This window comes from Hydractinia symbiolongicarpus, chromosome 9 (assembly GCF_029227915.1).
Source record: "Hydractinia symbiolongicarpus strain clone_291-10 chromosome 9, HSymV2.1, whole genome shotgun sequence".
NCBI classification, from domain to species: domain Eukaryota; kingdom Metazoa; phylum Cnidaria; class Hydrozoa; order Anthoathecata; family Hydractiniidae; genus Hydractinia; species Hydractinia symbiolongicarpus.
Window position 1 is genome coordinate 10,278,534 of NC_079883.1, and position 16,423 is coordinate 10,294,956.

General features: G+C 40.6%; 12 non-coding genes across 12 annotated transcripts; 3 read left to right on the forward strand and 9 right to left on the reverse strand.

Moving 5' to 3' along the window:
- The first annotated feature begins 734 nt into the window (after nucleotides 1-734).
- On the forward strand, nucleotides 735-853 carry LOC130658105 (5S ribosomal RNA). The gene has a single exon (XR_008985323.1). It is a non-coding gene; the product is annotated as a 5S ribosomal RNA (ribosomal RNA).
- Nucleotides 854-1,181: 328 nt separating this feature from the next.
- Nucleotides 1,182-1,346, reverse strand: LOC130660061 (U1 spliceosomal RNA). Its single transcript, XR_008987264.1, has one exon. It is a non-coding gene; the product is annotated as a U1 spliceosomal RNA (small nuclear RNA).
- A 185-nt stretch (nucleotides 1,347-1,531) lies between these two features.
- On the reverse strand, nucleotides 1,532-1,723 carry LOC130661477 (U2 spliceosomal RNA). The gene has a single exon (XR_008988668.1). It is a non-coding gene; the product is annotated as a U2 spliceosomal RNA (small nuclear RNA).
- Nucleotides 1,724-2,045: 322 nt separating this feature from the next.
- Nucleotides 2,046-2,118, reverse strand: Trnar-acg (transfer RNA arginine (anticodon ACG)). Its single transcript has one exon. It is a non-coding gene; the product is annotated as a tRNA-Arg (tRNA).
- A 4,460-nt stretch (nucleotides 2,119-6,578) lies between these two features.
- LOC130658106 (5S ribosomal RNA) lies at nucleotides 6,579-6,697 on the forward strand. Its single transcript, XR_008985324.1, has one exon. It is a non-coding gene; the product is annotated as a 5S ribosomal RNA (ribosomal RNA).
- A 328-nt stretch (nucleotides 6,698-7,025) lies between these two features.
- Nucleotides 7,026-7,190, reverse strand: LOC130660062 (U1 spliceosomal RNA). Its single transcript, XR_008987265.1, has one exon. It is a non-coding gene; the product is annotated as a U1 spliceosomal RNA (small nuclear RNA).
- A 185-nt stretch (nucleotides 7,191-7,375) lies between these two features.
- LOC130661111 (U2 spliceosomal RNA) lies at nucleotides 7,376-7,567 on the reverse strand. The gene has a single exon (XR_008988307.1). It is a non-coding gene; the product is annotated as a U2 spliceosomal RNA (small nuclear RNA).
- Nucleotides 7,568-7,889: 322 nt separating this feature from the next.
- Trnar-acg (transfer RNA arginine (anticodon ACG)) lies at nucleotides 7,890-7,962 on the reverse strand. The gene has a single exon. It is a non-coding gene; the product is annotated as a tRNA-Arg (tRNA).
- Nucleotides 7,963-12,430: 4,468 nt separating this feature from the next.
- LOC130658107 (5S ribosomal RNA) lies at nucleotides 12,431-12,549 on the forward strand. Its single transcript, XR_008985325.1, has one exon. It is a non-coding gene; the product is annotated as a 5S ribosomal RNA (ribosomal RNA).
- A 328-nt stretch (nucleotides 12,550-12,877) lies between these two features.
- LOC130660064 (U1 spliceosomal RNA) lies at nucleotides 12,878-13,042 on the reverse strand. Its single transcript, XR_008987267.1, has one exon. It is a non-coding gene; the product is annotated as a U1 spliceosomal RNA (small nuclear RNA).
- A 185-nt stretch (nucleotides 13,043-13,227) lies between these two features.
- LOC130661112 (U2 spliceosomal RNA) lies at nucleotides 13,228-13,419 on the reverse strand. The gene has a single exon (XR_008988308.1). It is a non-coding gene; the product is annotated as a U2 spliceosomal RNA (small nuclear RNA).
- Nucleotides 13,420-13,741: 322 nt separating this feature from the next.
- On the reverse strand, nucleotides 13,742-13,814 carry Trnar-acg (transfer RNA arginine (anticodon ACG)). Its single transcript has one exon. It is a non-coding gene; the product is annotated as a tRNA-Arg (tRNA).
- Between the last annotated feature and the right edge of the window lie 2,609 nt (nucleotides 13,815-16,423).

Here is a 16,423-nt window from a genome sequence, read left to right on the forward strand (position 1 = left end):
AAAAAAATCTTTTGTTTAATACTTAATTATGATTGGTTAAAAAAACATGATTTCGATCCTATTTTTATGATGAAAAAACGAGTAAAGTTTATTTCGTTAACACTTACGTTAAATATTCGTACGTTTTTGTATTAACTTACAAATCAAATCGCAGTTATGTCTGGACGTGGAAAAGGTGGAAAAGCTAAGGCTAAAGCCAAGACAAGATCCTCAAGAGCTGGACTTCAATTTCCAGTCGGTAGAGTGCATAGATTCCTTCGTAGAGGGCACTATGCTAACCGAATTGGATCTGGAGCACCAGTTTACTTAGCAGCCGTCTTGGAATATTTATCTGCTGAGATATTGGAGTTGGCTGGTAACGCAGCAAGAGACAACAAAAAAGCTAGGATTATTCCAAGACATTTACAATTGGCTGTTCGTAATGATGAAGAATTAAACAAACTTTTGAGCGGTGTAACCATTGCAGCTGGTGGTGTTTTGCCAAACATTCAAGCTGTCTTACTCCCAAAGAAGAACGACAAAGGACAGAAGAAGTAAACCGCTACACTCAGAAAACAACGGCTATTTTTATAGCCACACATCTTTAAAAAAACATTGTTTTTTTCACAAAACTATAACCTTAAAGTCTAATAGATAATCCATGCATACGCCTTGTCCTAAGTAACTCAAAGAAATTAAATAAAAAAATTTGATCACAACGTCAAAATAAATTGCACGTATTTGCACCTACTAATGTCTACGGCCATACCACGATGAACACACCCGTTCTCGTCTGATCACGGAAGTTAAGCATCGTCGGGCCGGGATAGTACTTGGATGGGGGACCGCCTGGGAACTCCCGGTGTCGTAGGCTTTTCATTTTCATTTGCTGTGATATATTTCTTGTTATAACAATTAAGGAACGTGGCGGTTGTTGAAAGTGTTTCCTATGACATTTTCCTACGACATTTTCAGGTGATAGTACGAGAAAAAAGAGCTTTCAAATGCATACAAACTCGATCTATTGCCGATCATCCAATAACCCTGACGGAATGGCAAATAAAATAAAATTCCGCCGCCTTCCGAGGACTTATATCGCAATCACGTTTCGTAACAGCCAAGCGAGGTTTTACCTTAGCGTTTAAGTCACCACCGACATTTGGCCGCGCAACTTTTCTAAGCTCATTCATTTTGACTTAAGGAGGGGGCGAGCGCGGACGCAGGCCCCCACTACCAGAAATTGTACGGTCGAGTTACTGACGTTTGCAGTAATCGCAGAGGTCAGCCCAAGCGTAGTGCAATGCAAGAGCCTCACTCTGGAAGAAAACCCTCATTGATCAGTCTTTACTTCCCCGTCAGGTAAGTATGAGTTGGAACTGCACCGTAGCATGAGGGTACCCTTCAAAGTTTGTTAATGCTTGTGGCTTGAGTGTGTTATAAACTGCCGTGTCGCGGGGCATAGGCTGTATTCTCCCCCAGTGTACGCGTTTTGTTCCCGCCGTAGACTATGCAGAGTGCCGTCGGAAAGAGGACTGCTATTATTCTTTTATTGCTTATGTGGGCCGCCATCGGTAATAGTGCAACACCATGGCAACCCGTGGTCACGGCGTGAATGAATCCACCTCCATGACCCAAGGCCAAAAATCAGATTAATATACTGACCATTCAGAGAATGGCCTACCAGATATTAAACTGATAAGAACAGATACTACACTTGATCTTAGCCATTAGGCCGAGAAGCGATAAAGAACAAGCGTTGCCATGATAGGCATCGTCCACACACCGTAACTGCTTGTGGAGCATGTCACGTTACTGTAAAGCTTACAACTGTCACCGCGTACGGATGGACGGCGACATAGTAAAAATCACGGCTGTTGATTTAGCCGTAGGATGGAGAGCGACTGTAGCGAGTGGATGGTAACTTACATGAATGCTAACAAAGGCGACGATACTAAGTGCGTGATATTACTTTCCAATATGTCTGCGTACATTCCGTTTATCAACGCATTACGCCAGAACGTGCGCGCGCGTTACACAGTAGACCATGCAGCCGAAATGCGACAGTGCGACCCTGCCAGGAGTCGAACCTGGAATCCCCTGATTCGTAGTCAGATGCCTTATCCATTGGGCCACAGGGCCATGCTTATGACTTCGCCCCATCGTCATTTTGGCTTGCGCATTCGTTTTACTTACGACAGAATTCTTCGTGTTTGTAGCCATGAAAGAAAGGGACTTCTGTGAGTGAATTTTTTTACTGTGGTCTAATAAAAAAGTCGAAACGCAGTGCCCAATATATGAATTGCTCCTAATAGCCGGAAACAGGCCGTGTCGATGATGTAGGCCGACATACGCAACGCAAACCAAAGAACGCTTTATGAAAATCCTAACACGAGCGCGGAAGAAGCCCAAATTAACAGACTAGATGTAATGCTGAAGACCTCAAACTCCAGCAGCTTCTCTTGCAGACTATTGCGTCGTACTACAAATAAAAATTAACATGCTTTCGCATAGTCGCGGCACCCAAAACGGACATTATACGATGTACAGAAACACACATTTCTGTTTTCGCGCCAAATCAATTCCCGGGAGTGGTACTTTTACGTCCGCATACTTCGCACCGTCTTAAATTATATCTCATTTACACGGTAATGTTTAGTATACTTCTACTGTGATAACAAGCATCGTTTATCGTTGGATTGTTGTAAGAAAACATTAAAAATGAGTGAAGCAGCTTCTCCAAAGAAAATCGCACCCAAGAAGAAACCTGCTGCAAAGAAGACAGCTGATCACCCTAAATATGTGGACATGATCAAGGCTGCTATCGCTACCCTAAAGGAACGCGGTGGTTCATCTCGCCAAGCTATTACAAAATATATTCATGCAAATTACAAAGTTGCTGAAAACTCAGATCATCATCTGAAAATGGCTCTTAAACGAGGAGTAACATCAGGCGATTTGATTCAAACTAAAGGCACTGGTGCTTCTGGATCATTCAAGCTAGGTCAGGTAAAAAAAGAAAAACCTAAGAAAAAGGCCGCAGCAAAAAAGCCAACGGCAAAGAAGCCTACTGCAAAGAAAAGTACACCAAAAAAGAAGCCAGCAAAGAAGAGCACGCCAAAGAAAGCAGCAAAGAAGCCTGCCACAAAGAAAGCCTCGGCTAAGAAACCAGCAGCTAAGAAACCCACAAAGAAGCCTGTTGCTAAAAAACCTGCAGCAAAGAAGGTCAAAAAGACTCCCAAAAAGGCAGCAAAGAAGACCGCAAAAAAATAGTTTGTGTGTATCTGGCTATTACATTAACAAACGGCTATTTTTATAGCCACACATTTACAAAAAAACATTATCTTGGTACAAAGTTAAACTTGTTTAAGTCACTTAAACAGTTAAAAAAGAGTAAATTTAAGATTAGATTCCCTAAGTTTAAGTATTTTCGTTTTTAAATTTCTTATTTTCTTGCTTTTACTTTTCTTGCCCTTCATATTTTTAACATTGTCAAACTTTATGTAGCATAAAATTTTTATGTAGCATAAAATTTAAACAGAAAGCAGGACAAAGTTTGATATAAAAAGCTAGCCGTAATATTTTTTATGGATGTGTGGCTATAAAAATAGCCGTTTTTTGTTTGGTAAGATGCTTAGGCACGTTCCCCACGAATTCTTCTTGCCAACTGGATGTCTTTAGGCATGATTGTAACTCGTTTTGCGTGAATGGCACACAAGTTAGTATCCTCGAACAAGCCAACAAGGTACGCTTCAGAAGCCTCTTGCAGAGCCATAACGGCTGTGCTCTGGAATCGCAGATCTGTTTTGAAGTCCTGAGCAATTTCTCGCACAAGACGCTGGAAAGGCAACTTGCGGATCAAGAGCTCGGTTGACTTCTGGTATCTTCTGATTTCTCTGAGAGCAACTGTACCAGGTCTGTAACGATGTGGTTTTTTCACTCCTCCAGTAGCTGGTGCGCTTTTCCTCGCAGCTTTAGTGGCGAGTTGTTTTCGTGGAGCCTTTCCTCCAGTAGATTTACGTGCAGTTTGCTTTGTACGAGCCATATTTTAAGAAGTCGATGTAGTACGGATACACAAGACGGTCTAAAATGCACTATCGCGCCAAAGTTTTATTTCTCATATTGATTGACAGCTAAGGTTCAAAACAAACCATTTGATTGGTGCTAAGAAAGTAATTTCTGATTGGCTGCATAATGACATTACGCTCATTACTTTAACATTTTTATAAAATCTGTGTTTTTTGGCTACGGGAAAACGGCTGTATCTTCTGATACACAAAAGCTTTTGACTTTTTTTTTTTTTAGTAAGTAGCAGAAGGTTTGGCGAATTCCAACGATGCCAAATTTATTGCCTTACTGAAACATTAAGACCACGAATTTTTAAAAAAACTACAGTTTTACTTAAAAAAATGTACAAAATGTTCGGAACATTTTGTAATGACGCAACTCTATTGGTTAATTAGGGTGTTTCCACGAGCAGTAGGTAATTTTATGGCCTCTTTTTAAAGCTGTCTGAATTCTGTTAACTCAAACGTTGTTTTTGTACTCGTTCTGTACGCAACTATATCAATATGTCTGGACGCGGAAAAGGAGGTAAAGGATTGGGAAAAGGAGGTGCTAAACGTCACCGAAAAATTCTTCGTGATAACATTCAGGGAATCACAAAACCTGCTATTCGGCGTCTTGCTCGACGAGGTGGTGTCAAACGTATCTCTGGCCTTATCTATGAGGAAACCAGAGGTGTACTGAAGGTTTTCTTAGAGAATGTTATTCGTGATGCTGTAACCTACACAGAGCACGCTAAACGCAAGACCGTTACCGCTATGGATGTTGTTTATGCCTTAAAACGTCAAGGAAGAACTCTTTACGGATTCGGAGGTTAAGCGTTGTCATTGCTCAACAAAAACGGCTATTTTTATAGCTTTTAAAACATTACTTTGTGCACGCTTCCAAATTACACAATGTGTAAAGTCTTGTCACAGTTACATTTATTGCTATACGATACTATGTCATATATGACACAAAAAAAATTTAGAAATACTTTGTAGGGTTAATTTGCCTGGGAGTGTTTCCGTGAAAAGCTGGGTTAAGTTAAATGTAAGCAATAACATGGATCAATGTACTTGTCTTTTCTGCAAGTACAGCTAATAATACGTATGAAAAGTGAAGCTAATCCACACACACATGGGGAAGTATTTTAAATGTAGGCTAGTGTTCTTAAGCACATTATTTAGAAGTTTTATTAACTTCGGTTAACTTGTAGTGACGCCAAGTAAATGTTTTTTTAAAGATGTGTGGTCTTAAAAAAGACCGTTTGTGTTTGGTAGACGTTGGTTTACTTGCTGCTTGTGTATTTTGTGACGGCTTTTGTTCCTTCACTGACTGCGTGTTTTGCAAGTTCTCCAGGCAAGAGAAGACGTACTGCGGTTTGAATTTCACGAGAAGAGATGGTCGACTTTTTGTTTTGAAGAGCCAAACGCGAAGCTTCGGAAGCAATGCGCTCAAAGATGTCGTTGACAAATGAGTTCATGATGCTCATAGCTTTGCTTGAAACTCCGACATCTGGGTGAACTTGTTTCAAAACATTGTAGATGTAAATAGCATAACTTTCCTTTCTCTTTCTCTTGCGTTTCTTTTCACCAGTTCCACCAATCTTTCCTCCTTTTTTGCCGGCTCTTTTTTCACCTTTCTTGGCTACTTTAGGTGCCTGTTTTCCTCCTTTAGCTGCTGCGTCAGACATGGTTAAAAATTTTTGCTACTTAACTTGTAAATAAGCATTAAACTGCAAGTCAAAACTTTTTGTTTATAAGTAAAAAAATCGGATCGAATTCGATCCGAAAACGCCGATACGCAATTTAATTGGTTAAAAAAAAAATCTTTTGTTTAATACTTAATTATGATTGGTTAAAAAAACATGATTTCGATCCTATTTTTATGATGAAAAAACGAGTAAAGTTTATTTCGTTAACACTTACGTTAAATATTCGTACGTTTTTGTATTAACTTACAAATCAAATCGCAGTTATGTCTGGACGTGGAAAAGGTGGAAAAGCTAAGGCTAAAGCCAAGACAAGATCCTCAAGAGCTGGACTTCAATTTCCAGTCGGTAGAGTGCATAGATTCCTTCGTAGAGGGCACTATGCTAACCGAATTGGATCTGGAGCACCAGTTTACTTAGCAGCCGTCTTGGAATATTTATCTGCTGAGATATTGGAGTTGGCTGGTAACGCAGCAAGAGACAACAAAAAAGCTAGGATTATTCCAAGACATTTACAATTGGCTGTTCGTAATGATGAAGAATTAAACAAACTTTTGAGCGGTGTAACCATTGCAGCTGGTGGTGTTTTGCCAAACATTCAAGCTGTCTTACTCCCAAAGAAGAACGACAAAGGACAGAAGAAGTAAACCGCTACACTCAGAAAACAACGGCTATTTTTATAGCCACACATCTTTAAAAAAACATTGTTTTTTTCACAAAACTATAACCTTAAAGTCTAATAGATAATCCATGCATACGCCTTGTCCTAAGTAACTCAAAGAAATTAAATAAAAAGATTTGATCACAACGTCAAAATAAATTGCACGTATTTGCACCTACTAATGTCTACGGCCATACCACGATGAACACACCCGTTCTCGTCTGATCACGGAAGTTAAGCATCGTCGGGCCGGGATAGTACTTGGATGGGGGACCGCCTGGGAACTCCCGGTGTCGTAGGCTTTTCATTTTCATTTGCTGTGATATATTTCTTGTTATAACAATTAAGGAACGTGGCGGTTGTTGAAAGTGTTTCCTATGACATTTTCCTACGACATTTTCAGGTGATAGTACGAGAAAAAAGAGCTTTCAAATGCATACAAACTCGATCTATTGCCGATCATCCAATAACCCTGACGGAATGGCAAATAAAATAAAATTCCGCCGCCTTCCGAGGACTTATATCGCAATCACGTTTCGTAACAGCCAAGCGAGGTTTTACCTTAGCGTTTAAGTCACCACCGACATTTGGCCGCGCAACTTTTCTAAGCTCATTCATTTTGACTTAAGGAGGGGGCGAGCGCGGACGCAGGCCCCCACTACCAGAAATTGTACGGTCGAGTTACTGACGTTTGCAGTAATCGCAGAGGTCAGCCCAAGCGTAGTGCAATGCAAGAGCCTCACTCTGGAAGAAAACCCTCATTGATCAGTCTTTACTTCCCCGTCAGGTAAGTATGAGTTGGAACTGCACCGTAGCATGAGGGTACCCTTCAAAGTTTGTTAATGCTTGTGGCTTGAGTGTGTTATAAACTGCCGTGTCGCGGGGCATAGGCTGTATTCTCCCCCAGTGTACGCGTTTTGTTCCCGCCGTAGACTATGCAGAGTGCCGTCGGAAAGAGGACTGCTATTATTCTTTTATTGCTTATGTGGGCCGCCATCGGTAATAGTGCAACACCAAGGCAACCCGTGGTCACGGCGTGAATGAATCCACCTCCATGACCCAAGGCCAAAAATCAGATTAATATACTGACCATTCAGAGAATGGCCTACCAGATATTAAACTGATAAGAACAGATACTACACTTGATCTTAGCCATTAGGCCGAGAAGCGATAAAGAACAAGCGTTGCCATGATAGGCATCGTCCACACACCGTAACTGCTTGTGGAGCATGTCACGTTACTGTAAAGCTTACAACTGTCACCGCGTACGGATGGACGGCGACATAGTAAAAATCACGGCTGTTGATTTAGCCGTAGGATGGAGAGCGACTGTAGCGAGTGGATGGTAACTTACATGAATGCTAACAAAGGCGACGATACTAAGTGCGTGATATTACTTTCCAATATGTCTGCGTACATTCCGTTTATCAACGCATTACGCCAGAACGTGCGCGCGCGTTACACAGTAGACCATGCAGCCGAAATGCGACAGTGCGACCCTGCCAGGAGTCGAACCTGGAATCCCCTGATTCGTAGTCAGATGCCTTATCCATTGGGCCACAGGGCCATGCTTATGACTTCGCCCCATCGTCATTTTGGCTTGCGCATTCGTTTTACTTACGACAGAATTCTTCGTGTTTGTAGCCATGAAAGAAAGGGACTTCTGTGAGTGAATTTTTTTACTGTGGTCTAATAAAAAAGTCGAAACGCAGTGCCCAATATATGAATTGCTCCTAATAGCCGGAAACAGGCCGTGTCGATGATGTAGGCCGACATACGCAACGCAAACCAAAGAACGCTTTATGAAAATCCTAACACGAGCGCGGAAGAAGCCCAAATTAACAGACTAGATGTAATGCTGAAGACCTCAAACTCCAGCAGCTTCTCTTGCAGACTATTGCGTCGTACTACAAATAAAAATTAACATGCTTTCGCATAGTCGCGGCACCCAAAACGGACATTATACGATGTACAGAAACACACATTTCTGTTTTCGCGCCAAATCAATTCCCGGGAGTGGTACTTTTACGTCCGCATACTTCGCACCGTCTTAAATTATATCTCATTTACACGGTAATGTTTAGTATACTTCTACTGTGATAACAAGCATCGTTTATCGTTGGATTGTTGTAAGAAAACATTAAAAATGAGTGAAGCAGCTTCTCCAAAGAAAATCGCACCCAAGAAGAAACCTGCTGCAAAGAAGACAGCTGATCACCCTAAATATGTGGACATGATCAAGGCTGCTATCGCTACCCTAAAGGAACGCGGTGGTTCATCTCGCCAAGCTATTACAAAATATATTCATGCAAATTACAAAGTTGCTGAAAACTCAGATCATCATCTGAAAATGGCTCTTAAACGAGGAGTAACATCAGGCGATTTGATTCAAACTAAAGGCACTGGTGCTTCTGGATCATTCAAGCTAGGTCAGGTAAAAAAAGAAAAACCTAAGAAAAAGGCCGCAGCAAAAAAGCCAACGGCAAAGAAGCCTACTGCAAAGAAAAGTACACCAAAAAAGAAGCCAGCAAAGAAGAGCACGCCAAAGAAAGCAGCAAAGAAGCCTGCCACAAAGAAAGCCTCGGCTAAGAAACCAGCAGCTAAGAAACCCACAAAGAAGCCTGTTGCTAAAAAACCTGCAGCAAAGAAGGTCAAAAAGACTCCCAAAAAGGCAGCAAAGAAGACCGCAAAAAAATAATTTGTGTGTACCTGGCTATTACATTAACAAACGGCTATTTTTATAGCCACACATTTACAAAAAAACATTATCTTGGTACAAAGTTAAACTTGTTTAAGTCACTTAAACAGTTAAAAAAGAGTAAATTTAAGATTAGATTCCCTAAGTTTAAGTATTTTCGTTTTTAAATTTCTTATTTTCTTGCTTTTACTTTTCTTGCCCTTCATATTTTTAACATTGTCAAACTTTATGTAGCATAAAATTTTTATGTAGCATAAAATTTAAACAGAAAGCAGGACAAAGTTTGATATAAAAAGCTAGCCGTAATATTTTTTATGGATGTGTGGCTATAAAAATAGCCGTTTTTTGTTTGGTAAGATGCTTAGGCACGTTCCCCACGAATTCTTCTTGCCAACTGGATGTCTTTAGGCATGATTGTAACTCGTTTTGCGTGAATGGCACACAAGTTAGTATCCTCGAACAAGCCAACAAGGTACGCTTCAGAAGCCTCTTGCAGAGCCATAACGGCTGTGCTCTGGAATCGCAGATCTGTTTTGAAGTCCTGAGCAATTTCTCGCACAAGACGCTGGAAAGGCAACTTGCGGATCAAGAGCTCGGTTGACTTCTGGTATCTTCTGATTTCTCTGAGAGCAACTGTACCAGGTCTGTAACGATGTGGTTTTTTCACTCCTCCAGTAGCTGGTGCGCTTTTCCTCGCAGCTTTAGTGGCGAGTTGTTTTCGTGGAGCCTTTCCTCCAGTAGATTTACGTGCAGTTTGCTTTGTACGAGCCATATTTTAAGAAGTCGATGTAGTACGGATACACAAGACGGTCTAAAATGCACTATCGCGCCAAAGTTTTATTTCTCATATTGATTGACAGCTAAGGTTCAAAACAAACCATTTGATTGGTGCTAAGAAAGTAATTTCTGATTGGCTGCATAATGACATTACGCTCATTACTTTAACATTTTTATAAAATCTGTGTTTTTTGGCTACGGGAAAACGGCTGTATCTTCTGATACACAAAAGCTTTTGACTTTTTTTTTTTTTAGTAAGTAGCAGAAGGTTTGGCGAATTCCAACGATGCCAAATTTATTGCCTTACTGAAACATTAAGACCACGAATTTTTAAAAAAACTACAGTTTTACTTAAAAAAATGTACAAAATGTTCGGAACATTTTGTAATGACGCAACTCTATTGGTTAATTAGGGTGTTTCCACGAGCAGTAGGTAATTTTATGGCCTCTTTTTAAAGCTGTCTGAATTCTGTTAACTCAAACGTTGTTTTTGTACTCGTTCTGTACGCAACTATATCAATATGTCTGGACGCGGAAAAGGAGGTAAAGGATTGGGAAAAGGAGGTGCTAAACGTCACCGAAAAATTCTTCGTGATAACATTCAGGGAATCACAAAACCTGCTATTCGGCGTCTTGCTCGACGAGGTGGTGTCAAACGTATCTCTGGCCTTATCTATGAGGAAACCAGAGGTGTACTGAAGGTTTTCTTAGAGAATGTTATTCGTGATGCTGTAACCTACACAGAGCACGCTAAACGCAAGACCGTTACCGCTATGGATGTTGTTTATGCCTTAAAACGTCAAGGAAGAACTCTTTACGGATTCGGAGGTTAAGCGTTGTCATTGCTCAACAAAAACGGCTATTTTTATAGCCACAAATCTTTTAAAACATTACTTTGTGCACGCTTCCAAATTACACAATGTGTAAAGTCTTGTCACAGTTACATTTATTGCTATACGATACTATGTCATATATGACACAAAAAAAATTTAGAAATACTTTGTAGGGTTAATTTGCCTGGGAGTGTTTCCGTGAAAAGCTGGGTTAAGTTAAATGTAAGCAATAACATGGATCAATGTACTTGTCTTTTCTGCAAGTACAGCTAATAATACGTATGAAAAGTGAAGCTAATCCACACACACATGGGGAAGTATTTTAAATGTAGGCTAGTGTTCTTAAGCACATTATTTAGAAGTTTTATTAACTTCGGTTAACTTGTAGTGACGCCAAGTAAATGTTTTTTTAAAGATGTGTGGTCTTAAAAAAGACCGTTTGTGTTTGGTAGACGTTGGTTTACTTGCTGCTTGTGTATTTTGTGACGGCTTTTGTTCCTTCACTGACTGCGTGTTTTGCAAGTTCTCCAGGCAAGAGAAGACGTACTGCGGTTTGAATTTCACGAGAAGAGATGGTCGACTTTTTGTTTTGAAGAGCCAAACGCGAAGCTTCGGAAGCAATGCGCTCAAAGATGTCGTTGACAAATGAGTTCATGATGCTCATAGCTTTGCTTGAAACTCCGACATCTGGGTGAACTTGTTTCAAAACATTGTAGATGTAAATAGCATAACTTTCCTTTCTCTTTCTCTTGCGTTTCTTTTCACCAGTTCCACCAATCTTTCCTCCTTTTTTGCCGGCTCTTTTTTCACCTTTCTTGGCTACTTTAGGTGCCTGTTTTCCTCCTTTAGCTGCTGCGTCAGACATGGTTAAAAATTTTTGCTACTTAACTTGTAAATAAGCATTAAACTGCAAGTCAAAACTTTTTGTTTATAAGTAAAAAAATCGGATCGAATTCGATCCGAAAACGCCGATACGCAATTTAATTGGTTAAAAAAAAAATCTTTTGTTTAATACTTAATTATGATTGGTTAAAAAAACATGATTTCGATCCTATTTTTATGATGAAAAAACGAGTAAAGTTTATTTCGTTAACACTTACGTTAAATATTCGTACGTTTTTGTATTAACTTACAAATCAAATCGCAGTTATGTCTGGACGTGGAAAAGGTGGAAAAGCTAAGGCTAAAGCCAAGACAAGATCCTCAAGAGCTGGACTTCAATTTCCAGTCGGTAGAGTGCATAGATTCCTTCGTAGAGGGCACTATGCTAACCGAATTGGATCTGGAGCACCAGTTTACTTAGCAGCCGTCTTGGAATATTTATCTGCTGAGATATTGGAGTTGGCTGGTAACGCAGCAAGAGACAACAAAAAAGCTAGGATTATTCCAAGACATTTACAATTGGCTGTTCGTAATGATGAAGAATTAAACAAACTTTTGAGCGGTGTAACCATTGCAGCTGGTGGTGTTTTGCCAAACATTCAAGCTGTCTTACTCCCAAAGAAGAACGACAAAGGACAGAAGAAGTAAACCGCTACACTCAGAAAACAACGGCTATTTTTATAGCCACACATCTTTAAAAAAACATTGTTTTTTTCACAAAACTATAACCTTAAAGTCTAATAGATAATCCATGCATACGCCTTGTCCTAAGTAACTCAAAGAAATTAAATAAAAAAATTTGATCACAACGTCAAAATAAATTGCACGTATTTGCACCTACTAATGTCTACGGCCATACCACGATGAACACACCCGTTCTCGTCTGATCACGGAAGTTAAGCATCGTCGGGCCGGGATAGTACTTGGATGGGGGACCGCCTGGGAACTCCCGGTGTCGTAGGCTTTTCATTTTCATTTGCTGTGATATATTTCTTGTTATAACAATTAAGGAACGTGGCGGTTGTTGAAAGTGTTTCCTATGACATTTTCCTACGACATTTTCAGGTGATAGTACGAGAAAAAAGAGCTTTCAAATGCATACAAACTCGATCTATTGCCGATCATCCAATAACCCTGACGGAATGGCAAATAAAATAAAATTCCGCCGCCTTCCGAGGACTTATATCGCAATCACGTTTCGTAACAGCCAAGCGAGGTTTTACCTTAGCGTTTAAGTCACCACCGACATTTGGCCGCGCAACTTTTCTAAGCTCATTCATTTTGACTTAAGGAGGGGGCGAGCGCGGACGCAGGCCCCCACTACCAGAAATTGTACGGTCGAGTTACTGACGTTTGCAGTAATCGCAGAGGTCAGCCCAAGCGTAGTGCAATGCAAGAGCCTCACTCTGGAAGAAAACCCTCATTGATCAGTCTTTACTTCCCCGTCAGGTAAGTATGAGTTGGAACTGCACCGTAGCATGAGGGTACCCTTCAAAGTTTGTTAATGCTTGTGGCTTGAGTGTGTTATAAACTGCCGTGTCGCGGGGCATAGGCTGTATTCTCCCCCAGTGTACGCGTTTTGTTCCCGCCGTAGACTATGCAGAGTGCCGTCGGAAAGAGGACTGCTATTATTCTTTTATTGCTTATGTGGGCCGCCATCGGTAATAGTGCAACACCAAGGCAACCCGTGGTCACGGCGTGAATGAATCCACCTCCATGACCCAAGGCCAAAAATCAGATTAATATACTGACCATTCAGAGAATGGCCTACCAGATATTAAACTGATAAGAACAGATACTACACTTGATCTTAGCCATTAGGCCGAGAAGCGATAAAGAACAAGCGTTGCCATGATAGGCATCGTCCACACACCGTAACTGCTTGTGGAGCATGTCACGTTACTGTAAAGCTTACAACTGTCACCGCATACGGATGGACGGCGACATAGTAAAAATCACGGCTGTTGATTTAGCCGTAGGATGGAGAGCGACTGTAGCAAGTGGATGGTAACTTACATGAATGCTAACAAAGGCGACGATACTAAGTGCGTGATATTACTTTCCAATATGTCTGCGTACATTCCGTTTATCAACGCATTACGCCAGAACGTGCGCGCGCGTTACACAGTAGACCATGCAGCCGAAATGCGACAGTGCGACCCTGCCAGGAGTCGAACCTGGAATCCCCTGATTCGTAGTCAGATGCCTTATCCATTGGGCCACAGGGCCATGCTTATGACTTCGCCCCATCGTCATTTTGGCTTGCGCATTCGTTTTACTTACGACAGAATTCTTCGTGTTTGTAGCCATGAAAGAAAGGGACTTCTGTGAGTGAATTTTTTTACTGTGGTCTAATAAAAAAGTCGAAACGCAGTGCCCAATATATGAATTGCTCCTAATAGCCGGAAACAGGCCGTGTCGATGATGTAGGCCGACATACGCAACGCAAACCAAAGAACGCTTTATGAAAATCCTAACACGAGCGCGGAAGAAGCCCAAATTAACAGACTAGATGTAATGCTGAAGACCTCAAACTCCAGCAGCTTCTCTTGCAGACTATTGCGTCGTACTACAAATAAAAATTAACATGCTTTCGCATAGTCGCGGCACCCAAAACGGACATTATACGATGTACAGAAACACACATTTCTGTTTTCGCGCCAAATCAATTCCCGGGAGTGGTACTTTTACGTCCGCATACTTCGCACCGTCTTAAATTATATCTCATTTACACGGTAATGTTTAGTATACTTCTACTGTGATAACAAGCATCGTTTATCGTTGGATTGTTGTAAGAAAACATTAAAAATGAGTGAAGCAGCTTCTCCAAAGAAAATCGCACCCAAGAAGAAACCTGCTGCAAAGAAGACAGCTGATCACCCTAAATATGTGGACATGATCAAGGCTGCTATCGCTACCCTAAAGGAACGCGGTGGTTCATCTCGCCAAGCTATTACAAAATATATTCATGCAAATTACAAAGTTGCTGAAAACTCAGATCATCATCTGAAAATGGCTCTTAAACGAGGAGTAACATCAGGCGATTTGATTCAAACTAAAGGCACTGGTGCTTCTGGATCATTCAAGCTAGGTCAGGTAAAAAAAGAAAAACCTAAGAAAAAGGCCGCAGCAAAAAAGCCAACGGCAAAGAAGCCTACTGCAAAGAAAAGTACACCAAAAAAGAAGCCAGCAAAGAAGAGCACGCCAAAGAAAGCAGCAAAGAAGCCTGCCACAAAGAAAGCCTCGGCTAAGAAACCAGCAGCTAAGAAACCCACAAAGAAGCCTGTTGCTAAAAAACCTGCAGCAAAGAAGGTCAAAAAGACTCCCAAAAAGGCAGCAAAGAAGACCGCAAAAAAATAATTTGTGTGTATCTGGCTATTACATTAACAAACGGCTATTTTTATAGCCACACATTTACAAAAAAACATTATCTTGGTACAAAGTTAAACTTGTTTAAGTCACTTAAACAGTTAAAAAAGAGTAAATTTAAGATTAGATTCCCTAAGTTTAAGTATTTTCGTTTTTAAATTTCTTATTTTCTTGCTTTTACTTTTCTTGCCCTTCATATTTTTAACATTGTCAAACTTTATGTAGCATAAAATTTTTATGTAGCATAAAATTTAAACAGAAAGCAGGACAAAGTTTGATATAAAAAGCTAGCCGTAATATTTTTTATGGATGTGTGGCTATAAAAATAGCCGTTTTTTGTTTGGTAAGATGCTTAGGCACGTTCCCCACGAATTCTTCTTGCCAACTGGATGTCTTTAGGCATGATTGTAACTCGTTTTGCGTGAATGGCACACAAGTTAGTATCCTCGAACAAGCCAACAAGGTACGCTTCAGAAGCCTCTTGCAGAGCCATAACGGCTGTGCTCTGGAATCGCAGATCTGTTTTGAAGTCCTGAGCAATTTCTCGCACAAGACGCTGGAAAGGCAACTTGCGGATCAAGAGCTCGGTTGACTTCTGGTATCTTCTGATTTCTCTGAGAGCAACTGTACCAGGTCTGTAACGATGTGGTTTTTTCACTCCTCCAGTAGCTGGTGCGCTTTTCCTCGCAGCTTTAGTGGCGAGTTGTTTTCGTGGAGCCTTTCCTCCAGTAGATTTACGTGCAGTTTGCTTTGTACGAGCCATATTTTAAGAAGTCGATGTAGTACGGATACACAAGACGGTCTAAAATGCACTATCGCGCCAAAGTTTTATTTCTCATATTGATTGACAGCTAAGGTTCAAAACAAACCATTTGATTGGTGCTAAGAAAGTAATTTCTGATTGGCTGCATAATGACATTACGCTCATTACTTTAACATTTTTATAAAATCTGTGTTTTTTGGCTACGGGAAAACGGCTGTATCTTCTGATACACAAAAGCTTTTGACTTTTTTTTTTTTTAGTAAGTAGCAGAAGGTTTGGCGAATTCCAACGATGCCAAATTTATTGCCTTACTGAAACATTAAGACCACGAATTTTTAAAAAAACTACAGTTTTACTTAAAAAAATGTACAAAATGTTCGGAACATTTTGTAATGACGCAACTCTATTGGTTAATTAGGGTGTTTCCACGAGCAGTAGGTAATTTTATGGCCTCTTTTTAAAGCTGTCTGAATTCTGTTAACTCAAACGTTGTTTTTGTACTCGTTCTGTACGCAACTATATCAATATGTCTGGACGCGGAAAAGGAGGTAAAGGATTGGGAAAAGGAGGTGCTAAACGTCACCGAAAAATTCTTCGTGATAACATTCAGGGAATCACAAAACCTGCTATTCGGCGTCTTGCTCGACGAGGTGGTGTCAAACGTATCTCTGGCCTTATCTATGAGGAAACCAGAGGTGTACTGAAG